At 36.8% G+C, this 16,704-nt stretch overlaps 1 protein-coding gene across 1 annotated transcript in view; it reads left to right on the top strand.

Annotated features, from left to right (window-relative positions):
- MGAT4C (MGAT4 family member C) overlaps window positions 1-16,704 on the top strand; it is a 900,286-nt gene that overhangs the window by 510,769 nt on the left and 372,813 nt on the right. Inside the window, exon 3 of the mRNA XM_030939721.1 lies at window positions 9,510-9,572. The gene's annotated coding sequence lies outside the window, so the exon portion shown is untranslated. The remainder of the gene's footprint in view (window positions 1-9,509; window positions 9,573-16,704) is intronic.

The following is a 16,704-nucleotide window of genomic DNA, read 5'->3' as shown; positions in this document are numbered from 1 at the left end:
GTATATTGAGTAGTCATGAAACTTCCTGTTGTTTTAACCAGGCTGAGGCTTTGTGTAGGGTCTTTATTTGAAGCTGATTTCTTGTCTCTTGTTTCAGAGGTGGATGTGTTAGTGAGGCATTTTCAGTTTTGACTCTTTGGGGTGTGATCCAGTAGGTGACTTGTGGGTTTATTGATCAGTTGGTAGATTCTTGCTCAGTTGTGAGGCTCCCTTATGTTTCCTCACAGTTGCAGCTATGTTTCCTCTCAGTGCTTTGAAGGTGTGGATTCCTCTCTCCCTTGAGTGCTGACTGTAGTTCACAAATTGGCACTCCTGAGCTGCCCACTGCAGCTCTGGGGTGATCTCACTGTGTGTGTCCCTTCCCCAGCTTAGAGGCAACAGAAGAAGAGATCTTTGTGGTGGTTGTTGCCAAGGGTTGTTTGCTTGGCTCCTGGGGGCTGTACCCAGAGAGATGCAGCAATTACTCAGTACAGTCAGTCCAAGAGTAAAGGTTTGTGCTGTGGGCCCAAGCTATGGGTTTTCTGTCTGGTGATGAGCCATGGAGGGTATGTGGGACTTGTGGGAGAGAGACTGACTCATCTCCTCAGATTGGCTGCAGCTGGATGGAGGTGTGGATGAGGCACTTAGTTAGGGTCTTTGCTCCTTGGTTAGTCAAAGAGTAGCAAGGGCACTTCCATTGCATAGGCAGTGGCAGAGAGGCTTTGAATTGCCCCGGAGGCTCTTTCCAGGGAGTTGCTGAGCTGGTACTGTCTGGATAGTTCCGTCAGGGGTGGCTGGAGTCCCAGACCTGAAGGACCTGCCTGGTGAGGAAACATGGAAACAGGCACCCACATTACACTCTGTCTACTTTTCCATAGGACTGCTATGGTATGCTTGGGGCTTGCTCCAATTCCTAGTCATCTCTGATTTTCCAGAACCTGGAGGCATCACCAGTGAAGGTTGCAAAACAGCAAAAATGGCAGCCTGTCCCTCCCTCTGGGAGCTTTGACCCAGGGAGGTACGGACCTGTTGCCAGCCTATAGGCACCTGTAAGAAATGGTTAGAGACCCCAGTTGAGAGGTCCCACCCTGAGAGAAGGAAGGAGATAGGGACCCACTTAAAAAAAGCAGTCTGGCTATATTTTGGTAGATCGGCTCTGCTGCACTGGGGGTCCACTTCAGTCCTTTGTCACCTCAGACACTCCAATGCTCAAAAGCTCGAATGGTTGTCACCCAGACAGCAAAGATGGCGACCTACCTTCTCCTCTAGGAGTGCCGTCCTAGGGGAATTCAGATCTCTGATGTAGAGAGCTCAGGTGGGTGTGAAGGCCTTGACTGGGAGGTCCTGCCCAGGATTGGGTGCCTGCTTGAAGCAGCATTCTGGCCACATTTTGGTAGAGCAGCTGTGCTGTCTGTAGGAATCCCATCTGCCCTGGGTCAGCTCAGACTCTCCAAAGCGTGAAGGCTGGAATGGCAAAGGCGCCTGAACAGCAAAGATGGGAGCCTGACCCTCCTTCTGGGAGCTCCTTCTTAGGCGAGTGCAATGCTGCTACTAGTAGCTGACTGTAATTGTAAGCAAGTGGGTCTAATCTTGTGAGGTGCTCTGGAAATGCAGTCTATGGGCTGTTGCTGCTCAGCCCCCTGGATTCAGCCTCTTGCCTGGGGGTTTGTACAGGAGTTTAACCTCCCACTTTGCTAGAGCAGCAGCTACTTTTGCCAGAAAGTCAAAGTATCTAAGGCTCCAGGGTCTCCATGCACATCTAAGCAGCTGCTTTGCTGAGACTCCATGTAGCTCTGTCTGACAGACTGAAGATTGAAGGCCCTGGTGGAGTGGGTTCACAAGGAGATCTTTTGACCCTAGGGTAGCACATATCTGTGGGAGAAGTGTAGTTTCCTGGGGTTGTTCTTTCACTCATGACTTCCCTGGGCTAGGGAGGATCCTCTGATTCCATGTGGCTGCCAAGTGGGCCATTGTCTTATCTTGCTCTGCTTCATTCTCTGTGCATCAAGTTGTTTCTATGATTAATGTCAATGTGAGTACATGGGTGTTTCAGTTGAAAGTGTTGCATTTACTTGCCCCTTTTGCTCCTCTCCGCGAGAGCCACAAGCACTAGCTGCTTATAGTCAGCAATCTTGGCCATTCCCCAATATTTACTTTTATAAGTCCTTTTTAAATATTTTGGAAACTTCTTGTTAAAGAACTTAAAATCAACCAGGTTAAACTTGGGCCGTAAGGTGAGAGATTAACCTCAAAGTATTCTTGTGAAGCCTTCTTCTGAACTCCTTTATGTTTCTCCAGTATACACACACTATCATGTTCACTGTATGAGGAACCCAGGATTCTTCTATTTGGTTATTCCACTGTGTAGGTCTTCTAATTCCAAGCCACAGTGTCTTTATAACCTGTATTATTTCCAAAGAGTCATCAATAATGATATCCTTTCATTCTGGATTCTTAAAATTTGTGTCTTCTGTCTTCTCTGTTTGCCAGTTTAACCAAAATTTATCAAAGTTTTTATCTGAAAAGCGAGTCAAGTTTTGCTTTAATTGATTTTACTACATTTTTATTTTTCTGTTTCTATTTTATTATTTTTCTATAGAATTTCTGTGGTTTCCTTGTATTTTCTTGTTTGGAAATTAGATCAGCCTTTCTTTGTTAGTTTCTTAATGTGTCTGCTTTGGTTATTTTAAATCATTTTTTTTTTTTTTTTTTGTCGAATATAGGCTTTCAAGCTAAACATTTTTAAAACTCGGCTTTATTTTCATTCATTTGATACAAAACATTTTCTAATTTCCCTGGTTATTTTATTTTTCTCTTGGTATTTAATCAAGTCTTGACTTCCCTTTTACTTGATTATTTCTGAGTGTCAGACATTGTGTATAAAAATTATAGAAGTAATTTGAAGATATAAATTATGTTATGTTCTTTAAGACAATTTACTTAATATCTGACTGAGATAAAGAATAAAAGCACACGAAGCAAAATGAACGCTTCTGTTATTTATAAAGGCTAATCTGGAGATTGTAACTTATATTAGTTGACAAGAACTTCAGAATTAAACCAAATTTATCTACTCAGTTATTAATATATTCAATGTTCAAATGGGGACAAGAGTCTTTACAGGAAATAGAGCAGAGGAGAAGCTGCAATATGCAAAGAAAGGCTTTGTCCCCAGAAGATTTTAAAAAATAAAACCAAAGTGCTGTTCTATGTACTGTAGCCTAGAAGAAACATCAGAAAAGAGCTGACAATCTAAGATTTGAAAAAGATTAAACAGAGAAAGGAAAAAGGCCAAAATTTGGCGTGTTTGAGGAAAAGAAAAACTATTGTGGCAAGAGTGTCTTGGATACTAAAATTTGCTCTGTGTGTCTTTGTGTGTGCATGTGTAGGTGTGTGGGTATATGCTATAGGACAGAATATTAATCAGAGAGGCTAAGATAGTTTCAATTGTAAATTTTCGTATAAATAATGTAAGTGTACAGAAGTCTCTCAGAATGTTGCTGATCTCAGATCTGTCTGTGGTAAGAAAACATATTTTTATATATGTTTAATACAAAGACATTCAGAAGATTGAGTGATCAAATTTGCTTCGAATAATAAAGGAAAAACATGTATCTTTATACATTTTCATTTGAAGTAGACCTTTTAAGGAGACAAATATTCTTTTCATTCTTTAAAATCTATCTGAAATATCATATCCTAGTTGAAGTTACTCTGATATTATTGTCTTTGTGCTTTCTACCTTGCTGAAATAGTTTATTCTACTATTGCCCACAGCTCTTCATCTGATTCTTTACTATCTTCTTAGATAATAGTAGACCTATATGAGCATTGCCTGATCTTAAAACCACTCTATTCTGGCACTTTTTGCATAGGAGTTAAATGCACAGGCTCTGGAGGCAGACACTCTGGTTTGGATATACGTCCCTTCATTTGCTATGTAACTTGAACAGATTGTTTAACCTCTTTGTCCTCCAATTTTCTCATCTGTACAATAGGGATAACAATAACACATGCTTAATAGGGTTTTTTTCAGCATTAAATTATATAATGCATGTTATCAGCAAAAAGCAGCATCTGACAGATAAATGTGCTCAAATAAAAAATAGCTCTTTCTCTCTCTCTTTTTTTTTTTTTTTTTTTGAGATGGACTCTCACTCTGTCACCCAACCTGGAGCACGATGGCGCTATCTCAGCTCACTGCAACCTCTGCCACCTGGGTTCAAGTGATTCTCATGCCTCAGCCTCCTGAGTAGCTGGGACTACAGGTGTGTGCCACCAAGCCTGGCTAATTTTTGTATTTTTGTAGAGATGAGGTTTCACCATGTGGGCCAGGCTGGTCTCAAGCTCCTGAATTCAAGTGATCCAGCTACCTGCACCTCCCAAAGTTGTGGGATTAAAGGTGTCAGCCACTGAAACTGCCTTTGCAAAATTATGACTGACAAAGTGAAGGGGATCTAACCTAACCAACTCCAACTTTCTACTAACCTCCAGGCTGTCCTTGTTCATTACTGGGCATAGGCTGAACTAGCTTTGGGAGGAATTTATAGTTTATAATTTAAAACAAAGACAATAACAACTCTTTCCCAAAATAAACCTCCTTCTTACCGCAGAATTCGACAGCCTTTGTAAGACTAAGAAATTAGCCAGCCCGTCTCTACTAAAAAAAAAAAAAAAAAAAATACAAAAAACTAGCCAGGCATGGTGGCGGGTGCTCGTAGTCCCAGCTACTCGGGAGGCTGAGGCAGGAGAATGGCAAAAACCTGGGAGGCGGAGCTTGCAGTGAGCTGAGATCCGGCCACTGCACTCCAGCCTGGGCGACAGAGCGAGACTCCATCTCAAAAAAAAAAAAAAAAAAAAGAAAGAAAGAAATTAGCCAGAAGATTAGAAATTATGGTTTAGGAGTTCCACAGCTATAAGATTCTGACCCTCCCTAAACTGCTCCCAAGATCAGTGCTTGAGATATTTGGCAGACCTTGCACTTAATGGATCAGCTGGGACCACCCAGATTGATAAACTGGCCCATGTGATCTTGTAGCCCCTACCCAGGAACTTGACTCAGCATGAAGAGATAGCTTTGACTCCCTTTGATTTCATCTCTGACCAATCAGCACTCCCAGTTTGCTGGCTTACCCCCACCCACTAAGCTGTACTTAAAAACTTGGCTTCCTGAATGTTCCGGGGGGGGGGGACTGATTTGAGTAATAATAAAACTCTAATATCCCTCACAGTGGGCTCTGCATGAATTACTCTTTCTTTATTGCAATTGCCCTGTTTTGGTAAATCAGCTCTGTCTAGGGTGCAGGCAAGGTGAATCCATTGGGCCGTTATAACATGGTCCTGAAAGCTCTTTCTCTTATGATTGTTGCTATATTATATTTTGAAGATGTCATCCACTCGATTGATTGGCTCGATTAAACAACTCTCTTATAAAACATATGAACTGATTCCTACAAAGACTTCTACAATATAGTTCATCATCCAAACAAAGATACTTTTATAAGTAGAAGGCTCTGCTATTAATAATTACATGGAGACAACAGTTAAAAAGCAGAAGTACATTGATCCTATTATTAGGTCATTCTATTATAAACCCATCATTTCAGTACATATCGACTTTTAGTTAATGTATCTGCAAATATTTACTCAAAGTTTTAGCTTCTACTACCTGTTCTCGCACCACTGTTGTATCTTGTGTGAATTACAGCATTCCCTTCCCCAGGTTTTTTTGTTTTTGTTTTTGTTTTTGAGGCAGGATTTCATTCCTGTTGTCCAGACTGGAGCACAATGGCACTATCTCAGCTCACTGCAATCTCCACTGTCTCCTAGACTCAAATGATTCTCCTGCCTTAGCCTCTCAAGTAGCTGGGACTACCACAACTGGCTAATTTTTACATTTTTGTGGAGGCAGGGTTTCACCATATTGCCCAGGATGGTCTTGAACTCCTAGGCTCAAGCAATCCACCTTCCTCGGACTCTCAAAGTGCTAGGATTACAGACATGAGCCACCATGCCCAGCCACTTCCCAACTTTAAAAACATCAGAATTTTATTTCAAAAATGTAAATTAGATAGTACATTTCCATTGTAAAAACACTCCGGCAATTTATGTTTTCTTCAGACACTTCATAAATCCCAGGACACGGTATAGAGTATGTGTACTTCATTATCAGTATCACTGATTGGTTTCTATTATCATCACCACATCATCATCATCATCGATCATTTTCTGTGTACCAAGACTTACGTTAACATTTTAGGTACAATTCCCTTTAATCCACATAAAACTTCAAGTATTATCCTTATGTATGAAATGAAAAAGCTGAAGTTTAGAGAGGTTAGACAACTTGCCTAATGCTACACAACTTATGAGAGAGAGAGTCAAATTTCAAAACCTGTTAGTCTGACACCAAAGCCCTTGAGAGTGAATATTAAGTTATATTGTCTTGCTCATTAATCTATTGATTAAAATAAAACTGAACTCGTATACAAATATTAAAAAAAATAAGTGCCTTCCCTATCTTTCTCTTATTTTGTTTTAGCCTCATTTCCTGACACCCATCCCATTTCACTGAATACACTGTAGTCATTCTGATTTTTCTTTTTTTTTTTTTTTTTTTTTTGAGACGGAGTCTCGCTCTGTCGCCCAGGCTGGAGTGCAGTGGCCAGATCTCAGCCCACTGCAAGCTCCGCCTCCCGGGTTCACGCCATTCTCCTGCCTCAGCCTCCCGAGTAGCTGGGACTACAGGCGCCGCCACCTCGCCTGGCTAGTTTTTTGTATTTTTTAGTAGAGACGGGGTTTCATCGTGTTAGCCAGGATGTTCTCGATCTCCTGACCTCGCGATCCACCCGTCTCGGCCTCCCAAAGTGCTGGGCTTGAGCCACCGCGCCCGGCCAGTTTTTCTTGTCTTCATACTGCAATGTTCGTCTTCTTTCTAGATTTTCATATGTGCTGGATGTCCTCCTGGAGTGTTTTCCCTACTGCAAATTGCCTGGATAATACCATGAAGTGACTAGCTTTGATGATATTTCTCCTGTTATGGTTTTTTTTTTTTTTTTTCTCTCTGTTCCTCTTTTATCAGGCACCTCCCTTCTGTTTTCCCAGACACTCTCCTTTAAATATCAAATTATTTGTCTCTGTCTTCCACTGGATTGTAGGTATTATCAAGGCATACAGTGTCTAACTTGTAAGCAGTGAATTACCAGAGTGCCTGCTGGCACATAATAGACACCTGAGAATGTGAAAGAAAAATTGCACTTAGAGTTAAACAGGTAAGGAAGATGTATAAGATTTGTAGCGTATTCAAAATTTATTACAAAGAAGGAGAAACATTGAACTGAACTCTACTGAAACACAAGGTGGTAGAATTGTTCAGAACTTAGATGAACTAGTGGAAAGTATAATTGTCTCTCTGTATCTGCAGGTTCCTCATCCATGGGATTCAACCAACTGTGAATCAAAAATACTTGGAAAACAAAAAAAAGTAACAATACAACAATAAAAATAATACAAATTAAAAAAAAAAAGACAATACAGGATAGCAACTATTTTCATAACAGTTACATTGTATTAAGCAATCTATGCCAGGGAGGTGGTAAAGTCCAGGCATCGGAAAGTGGTTGACTCAAGGGTTGGTAAGAATTTATCAACATCAGTATAGGTTTACAAAAGGAAGGTTTTATTAGAAAGAAAGAACACTGCAGAAGAGTGCAGTGGGAAGCTTCAGCAAGAGAGGAGTGAGCACGCCACAGCAGATTTTTCTTTAGAGGTATTTATGGACCTTAAAGTGGGAGGTTAAGGGTATTTTGGACCATGTTAGCCATGTAGGTCATGATAAATGATTACATTTGTAGACATTTTGGTGCCTTAATGCCAGCAAGGTCTGCACAATGAGTTTTGATAGGCATGTAATCCAGATATGTATAGAAATTCTAGTTACTATATGCTTTTTGCAAAGAAACCTAGATGTGGCCTTTAAATAATAGTATAATTACTTCTGAATTCCTCAGATAAAGAGTTTTGCCTTTGGATGGTCACCAGGTAATTTTGACTCTCCTCAATCTAGATATGATTTTTAAGGGACTTGAGCATCTACAAATTTTGGTATCTGTGAGGTTCCTGGAACCAACCGCAAGAAACTACTCTACCAGAGGATATTAGTGAGGAGATTTGCCAATGTTATTAGGCCATCTGTGTTTGCTAATATTGCTCATCTAAGTTAGGCTTATATTCTTCCATAGAGACTGGGGGATCAGGTCATTATTTTTCTTTATGTTTACATTTCAAAGGGATGTATCCCCAGATCCTAGAGAAAGACTTTACTGGGTTGTAAAACTAGCAAGGCGCAGAGACAAGATTTACATCTCAAAGGGGTAGAAAAATAATACAATAACAAGTGTTGCAAAATAAATGCTCTAAGAAAAAAGAGGTTAGGGGCCTAGAGTCAGAAAGAAACCGATCTATAGTTCAGTCAAGCAGAGGGAATGTTAAGGGCCTCCTGGTCTAGATCTGTATTTGTTGAGTTAATGGATAGTTAACCAGAAAATTCAAAAACATTCCATAATACAGTATAAAACTCTTGACATGTAATAATGGAAAAACTATTGTGACTATGCATTTATATAATTTAAATAAACTGGGGAATAATGCATAAGATTTAAAATTTTAAATATTCAAATGAATTTTTCTGAATACATTTTTACATTTTCTAACTCATAACAAATAAAATAACATTATTATAATATGGAGGTTCACAGGTAGAGTTTAATGTTTTAATTGAACATCTTAGTTCTGCATTTGCTAAAACTTCTAAGAAATTACTGGTGACTTTGAAGTACACTGCAAATCAAGTAACACTATAACATAGTAGCTAGATAGACCAGAAATAATAATTTTTGTTGCCTACTAACTGAAGTTCTTTCATATTTTGAATGGTGTTTAATGTTGTTTAAATTATTGTGGCTATAAAGAAAAAAATCCAATCTAATTAAACCTGTGTAATTTTAAAGAAGGTAAATTTAGTAGCTATATTTACATCCCACAAAGTGTCATTGGATATGGTACTGGTAATATTTTCAAAGCATTTTGCTTTTATTTCTTACACATTTAGGGTACTGTGAACCACCTCATGTATAGGACAACAGATAATTTAGCTAAATTGATCATATTGTACATTCTCTAAATTATATGGCTTATTTCTTTTTCTTTCCAGCATCATCCACGTCTCTCCCAATTCCAGATGCCCAGGCATTTTGCATGTTTATGGAGCTTAATCTCAGACTTGAATTTCATTAACTGACCATAGCCTTAGTTAAGTTTTTACAGTAATGAGTTCATTGGGCTGAAATTTTGCAAAGATATTGGGGGAGAGAGAGGGGTAAACATCATCTACATTTGAAAAGACCGAATTTACAAATCAGTACTCTTTAATGCAATTTTTTTCCCCTTGACTAACTGGGAGTTTATTTGCATGCATTCTAAGTGACACTGGAATGAGAAACTAAGATTTTTGTCATTTTAATTTAACACAGACTCACCCTGGAAGCACAGCCCTGATTCTGCGTGAGAAAGGCTATCTCTACAGAAACTAAAACGTGAGTCCTGTTGATTTGTGTTACTGAATTTTACTATGCTATGTAACTACCATGGTGATATGATATGGCATTTTTAAGATATATAATGAGATAGTCTTGATTAAGTGCAATTTCTGCATTTTTATAAGGAATATGGAAAGTGAGAATTGATATGTTTCCTTTATTGTTTAGTTTAAAAGAATAATAGATACTTAATTCTAAAGAAGATAATGTATTTGTGCTGTTAGCTGATATTCAGTTTAAGGCATATGGTTTTCTAAGGTTTTGATATTCCAATGTATTTATGGTTGATAAAGTGTGTAAATAAGATCCCTCACAAATAAACATTTTCCATGCCTTTTTTTTAACGTAATTTTAAAATCTCTGTCACGAATATGCCTAAATACTTAGGACATATATTTATTATCTCAGTTTTTCTCTTGGATTTTCCAAATGGAATAAGCTATCAGTTAATGATGAAGCTTAGTGCACTTTTCGTTGCTCTGTCATCGATCTGTCTTTTGGCTACTTGCTAATGGTGGCCATCTCTTCTCACTGTTTGGCCTCTGATAAATTGTCTTTGATAGCCTGATGTTTTGTTCTTGAACCCTGCCATGGCTATGACTCTGGGATAGCAGAACTGTCAAAAATGAAAGTAAAAGAGCAAGAGGCACAGAGCCTGTGAAAGTTAGAGAAGACATAAGGCCTGATAATTGAGTGAGATGGGTAAATGATGAATTTTCAACTGGAAGATAGTTTGCACTTTATACCATTTGCTGTCACAGTACCTGAAATAATAAGGGGGATGTTTTTCCCCAATAATGCCAATGGGGGCTGTTTGCTTTGTGAGAATCTGCCAAGGAAACATGCCATGTGGCTTTATCTTTGAAAGTGAGGGTGAAACAAGCTTGCCTGGCTGCAGATAAGTGACTTAGAAGGAATCCTGTTCAGGTGTACCTGTCATTAATTTATCAGGAGGCTTTGTGATTCATACATACTACTCTGTGTGTGATAGAGCATTAAATTGGTTTCCCCTGGGAGCAGGTCACATTCAGGGGTCGTAAGACTCATGCTATTGGATGATGTATGCTTGATTCATATAGCCTTTTTCTGCTGGTAACTTGAACATATGTTAGATGATCCCTTGAAACATTTGAATAGCAAAAGGATTCACAAAAACTTGACTATCACTTAATATGGAAGTGTTTGTAACAAAAAAATGTTAATCAACCTGTCCTCTTTTAGCACAGTCATTTATTCTGATAATTAAGTAGTTATAGATATGTTTCAATTTAATGACCTAGATCTTGATGAATGCACTTTCACGGCTCCTTTATTTATTTAAACAAAAGGATATTCACTTAAGCTCATTAATTTATACTGAAAAAATTAATTTATACTGAGAGCTGCTTTGAAGCAAGTCTCACCAAACTAACCAACAAACAAAAACCTTTAAAAAATAAAGATTTTTCCCAATTGCGATATGGCTTTTTACTGTGGAAATTTTACTTGATTACTTCATATATTTTGAGAGACAATGGCATGCCTTGTAAAATGAGATAGATATTGGTTTGAATTTGAGAGGAATATAAAAGGAAAATATGGTTTTTTGTGTGTGTTTAGATTGTCTTGAGTGACTTGAGAGATTTGGGGCTTTTTTTTTTTTTTTTTTTTTTTGAGAAATACTTGGCAAATACTAAAAAAAGAAAAAAAAAAGTCCTTTCTTCATTTTATTATTTTCATGATGGACTGTGTAAAACTAAAACCTAATATCTTTCCTTGAGTTTTAAGTGTGCTTCATTCTGTGCAAAATTAAGCCAATAAATGGCAAAGTGGCAGTTAAATTAAAGCAATCAGTAAAATCTTTCTAAAATATTTTTAGCATGCCATGACAAAAGTCTTTACTGTGGGTAAATGAGCAACATAAACTGTTTTTTTTCTATTTTTTTTAATTTAAAATTGTTCATTATATTCTGTATTGCAATCCAAAACAAATGTGATCATTTCATGAAGTTGCAAAGAAGACTCTTTCAAGTGGATACAAATGATGACTTTGTGCTGCATTCACATGGTATAATCTTTTAATTTTGTCCCAGTTGTTTAAAAGTGGAACATTCAACATAAACAAGAATTTTCTTATTGATGAATTAAAGCATAATTAGGGCATTACTGTAGGGAACCTATTAGACCTTTCATGCATAATTCACCATAATTAAATGAGATATTCTTCACATCTCCCAATCCTTAAATTAAGACTGTGACCTTAAAATCTTGTAAGGCTTTCTAATAAACAGGAGGGTGAAATCAATATTTTTAGTGAAATTAGTTTAGAACTTCAAAATCTTCTGGTAAACATCTCTCTGAAGGAAAAAAAAGGCAAAGAAAGAAAACTAGTTCATAAAATATGAAAAAAATACTATTATACCATCTGCAAGGTACATATACGTAGGCATATTTCTGCCCTGCTCTTTCCATTCTAAAATTTTGTTTTCTATACAGCATAAAAAATCTATACACTTTAATTTTTTTATGTCTTTATAAATACCATTATAAATATACAACCTATTAGGTTGTATTTGCTAGAGACATTTAAAAGATTTCACAAACATTTTGCTGCTCAGATTATAGTGGTACTTTTAAATAGTTCTCTCTATCTTTCGTAAATTTTCCTCTGATCTACATGTTACATTAGATAGTCAGGCAGACATGAGCAAGGCAGGAGAGGCCCCTCCGCACCAACCACCAGGAATGCCAGGCGATGATCAGGTTATGATCAGGCAGTTGTTAAACTGTCTCTCTAAAAGAATTATTGGTCGCAGCCCATGCCAGGGAAAAACAGTCTCCCAATAGATAGAAACACCAGAAACTGATGATCAGCAGCTTCACAATAAGATCTCAGAAGTTGAGTAAATGTGCTCAAGCATGCACACTAAGAGGCAGAATGGTATAGTTTAACAGGTGTATGACCTTCCTCTAGGAATACTCAACTGGGAAGGAAAAAATGCCTCAAGTCATTAAGGAGCAAAATGGTGGAGTTTAAACATTCAACTTGTAAGGGAAAAATGCCACAATTGTACATGCATATAACTTCAGTAAACACACTGCTCATGCAACCCCTCCCAAGTGCTGGCAAGCCACTGTGCACGCAGACAACCCACCCCAAGGGGAGAATCAAGGGAGAAGGGATGCAACAGCTTGGGCACATGCCAGTGTACAAAACGCCAAGTCAAAGCTCAAACGACGCACTTGAATCTCTCAAGTTGCCTGCTTGGTCCTCTTCCAAGTGTACTTTACTTACTTTCATTGCTTACCTTCCTTCTCCATAACTTTTAATGAACTTTCACCCCTGCTCTAAGACTTGCCTTGGCCTCTCACTCTGCCTTTTGCCCCTAGGTCGAATTCTTTCTTCTAAGAAGACCAGAGTTGAGGTTGCCCCAGACCCACATGGATTCACCACTGCTAACGTGTATATATATATATACACACACACACACACACACACACACACACACACACACACACACATATATATAGGGATATTAATTGCTATATGATAGCTCCCTGTTTCTCAGTCTCTGCTGAAGTAATTTGAAGATCTCTTTGGAAAGGCCTTTCCTAACATTTCAATCTAGCCATTATCTCTCATAGAATTCTTCCACTTCATGACACTTACCATAATTATTAAGTATTTAAAAATATATAAGTGTTTATTGTTTATTTGTATATCTCTCCCATAATACTTAAATGCTATATACAGTGCCTAGCATAGTGCCTGGAATATAATAAGTAATCAAAACATTTTGTTGACTGACTGAAATCAGATAATGAAAACCAGATAATTCTATAAATAAGACTATCACACAGATCCAAAAGTTATATTATCACAGGTTTATTTAACAAAATATTTACAGATAGACTTTGTAAATAGAGAATTTAGTAAGCATCTTACCTCAGTAGACAACAAAAGCTACTAAAAACTTATTAGATATTAAATTCCATATATATGCCAATATATTTTTCTCATTGGTCTCAAGATTTCTGGCTGGCACTGCTTGACAGATTAACAAGAGAAAAGTATAACAAATTTATTTATCCAGAGTTTTACATGACATAGGAGGCTTCAGCAATAAAGACCCAGAGAAATGGTGAAAAATGTATTTTTATCCATGGGTTGGAATGAAGAATGGGCAGTTATGTAAAAGAATAATTTGATAAAAATGGTATGTACTAGCGGCAATAAACTGGGGAGTAACTTGGCAAGGCCTCTTTTTTCAGATTCTTTTTGGCCTCTCTGTGTAACATTCCTACCCTATAGATATGAGTAAGTGCATATCACATTAGGGTCCTCAAAAGAGGGGACAGGAGAAGGTCAGAGAGATCTTTCAACTTCTATGGTTTTCTTAATTTCCTTCAGCTTAAAATACTCAGTCTACAATAATTCTATATTTGGAGGTAACATTTCCTGTGACCTATCACAGGGAATACATAACTAGTATTATCTAGGATAAATTATGAAAATTTCTGTGGATATCTTTTGAAATAGTTTAAAGAAACACACAAACACTTATTATTATTAAAAGCATCCATTAATTTATTTTACAAGTATTTGTTGAGGGTTAACTATGTATGAAACTGTGCAGAGATCTGCAGGGGATTTACCATTGTAACTTTTTAACTCTAACACCATTGAAATGATACATAGTAGGGAAATTTAATATACACTTAAAAATGCAGCAGAGCTTCAACTATAAAATGAAAGTTTAAAATGTCAATATTCATTAAGAGGTATTAAGCATTACTTAATATGAGAGTATATTATAAAGTTTATAGTAATAAAAAGGATGAGACTTCATTTTCAGCTGAGGGAAGCAGCAAAAGTACATTGCTGATGTTGATTTGAACCTAAGTTTTGAAGAAAACTGAGGGATTTTCGGCATAGGAAATGCAATCAGGAAAGGTATGAAGAAGGTGTTTAGTAAGAATTAGTTGCTTATTTTGGCAGCCATGTCAACTAAATGTAGAAGGATAGAAACTATTATGTTTGACAGCTGCTATGGATAAAAGTTACATATTAAAGTAGATTAGGACAAGATTGTGGAAGATTAATACTAGCTTAAGGCGTTTGGATTCTGCTGGAATGTAACTATGTCCACTGAACCATCTCTCATCTTAGAAGCATAGAAAGTAAATCCTAAAGTGCTGGGATTACAAGCATGAGCCACCAAGCCCGGCCAAATTTTTCCATTATTTTTGTTGCATTAGAGCAAGTTTTGGAATGAGGTTATGTAACTCTAACAATTGTGTTCATTTTCAAGATTATTTTTACTATCTAGATCTTGTTCTATTTTATTTAACTTTATTTATTTATTTATTTATTGAGATGGAGTCTTGCTCTGTTGCCCAGGCTGGAGTGCAATGGCATGATCTCAGCTCACTGCAACCTCTGCCTCCTGGGTTCAAGTGATTCTCCTGCCTCAGTCTCCCAAGCAGCTGAGATTAAAGGCACCCACAACCACTCTCAGCTAATTTTTATATTTTTAGTAGAGATGGAGTTTCACCATGTTGGCCAGGCTAGGTCTTGAACTCCTGACCTCATGATATGCCCACCTTGGCTTCCCAAACTGCTGAGATTTCAGGTGTGAGCCACTAGGCCTGGCCCTTTCTATTTTATTTTAAAGTTACCTTATGAGTTTCTTTAAGTTCTTATAACATTTTGATTAAAATTGCATTAAAGCTAACAAATCAAAGATAAGTAAGATGTTAAGAAACATCAAGTCTTGTTTGTGAAGATGATATGCCTCTTCTTTAATTTGTCTTATATTATTTCTCGTTGAAGCAGTTTGTAGTCTTCACAATGTGAATCTCACAAATTTTGATGTAATCTCATTTTTCTATTTTTGTTTGTGTTACCTGTGATTGTGGAGGTTTTATTCATGAAATCACTGCCAGGCCTAATGTCAAGAAGCTTTTCCCTATGTTTTCTTTTAGGAGGTTTACAGTTGTAGCTTTTACATTTAAGTCTTTAATTCATTTGGAGTTGGCTTCTATGGATTTTATAAAATAACAGTCTATTTTATTTCTTTTAATGTGGATATCCAATTTTCCCAGAATTATTTATTGAAAAGACTATTTTTTTCCCCATTATGTATTCTTGGCATTGTTGCCAAATGATTGACTATACATGCATGAGTTTATTTTTAAGCTGTCTATTTTATTCTGTTTGTCTGTATGTCTGTTTTTATGCCAGTGCTATGTTGTTTTAAATAATTTAGTTTAGTAATGTTTTGAAATCAGAAATTTTGATGCTTCCAACATTGTTCTTGCTCAAAATGGCCTTGGCTATTTGGTGTATTTGTGGTTCCATACACATTTTAAAATTATTTTTATATTTCAATTAAAATTATCACAGAAATCTTGATAGGGATTACATTGGATCTGCAGATTATTTTAGGTACTATGGACATTTTCACACTATTAATTATTTCCATCCAAGAACATGAGATGCCATTCCATTTATTTGTGTAATCAGCTGCTTCCTTCACCAATGTTTGACAGTTTTCAATGGTTAAGTCTTTCACCTCCATGGTTAAAGGTATTCCTAAATGTTTTACTCTTTTTTGTTCCTGTAATAAATGTGATTATTTTCTTGATTTACTTTTGGGTGGTTTGATATTTGTCTATAGCCATGAAATTAATTTTTAATGTTTAAAAACATTAAAAATGTTTTAATTTAATTTCATGGCTATAGACAAATTATAGCTTTACTGAATTTGTTTATTAATAATGAAGCAATATTAATTCAGTTTTACTGAATTTGTTTATTAATTTTAACATGTTTGGATGTTTTCTGCAAATAATTGTCATGTACAAAAATAAATTTTATGGTTTCCTTACAATCTTGCTGTTTCTTATTTCTTCATCTTTTCTAATTGGCTCTGTGTAGGACTTCTAGTACTACCATAAATAGAAGTGATGAGACTAAGCATCCTTACCTAGTTACAAATATTAGAAAATTTGTTTCTGCCTTTTACCACTGAGTACAAAGGTAATTGTGTGCTTTTCACATACAACTTTTACTTTCGGAGGTAAGTTCTTTTATGCCTAATTTGTTGAGAGTTTTTAGCATGAAAGGGTGTTGAATATTATCAGATGC

The sequence above is a fragment of the Rhinopithecus roxellana genome, chromosome 10, assembly GCF_007565055.1.
Source record: "Rhinopithecus roxellana isolate Shanxi Qingling chromosome 10, ASM756505v1, whole genome shotgun sequence".
NCBI lineage: Eukaryota > Metazoa > Chordata > Mammalia > Primates > Cercopithecidae > Rhinopithecus > Rhinopithecus roxellana.
The sequence above is the reverse complement of the archived record's forward strand: the minus strand, read 5'-3'. Positions and strand labels throughout refer to the sequence as shown.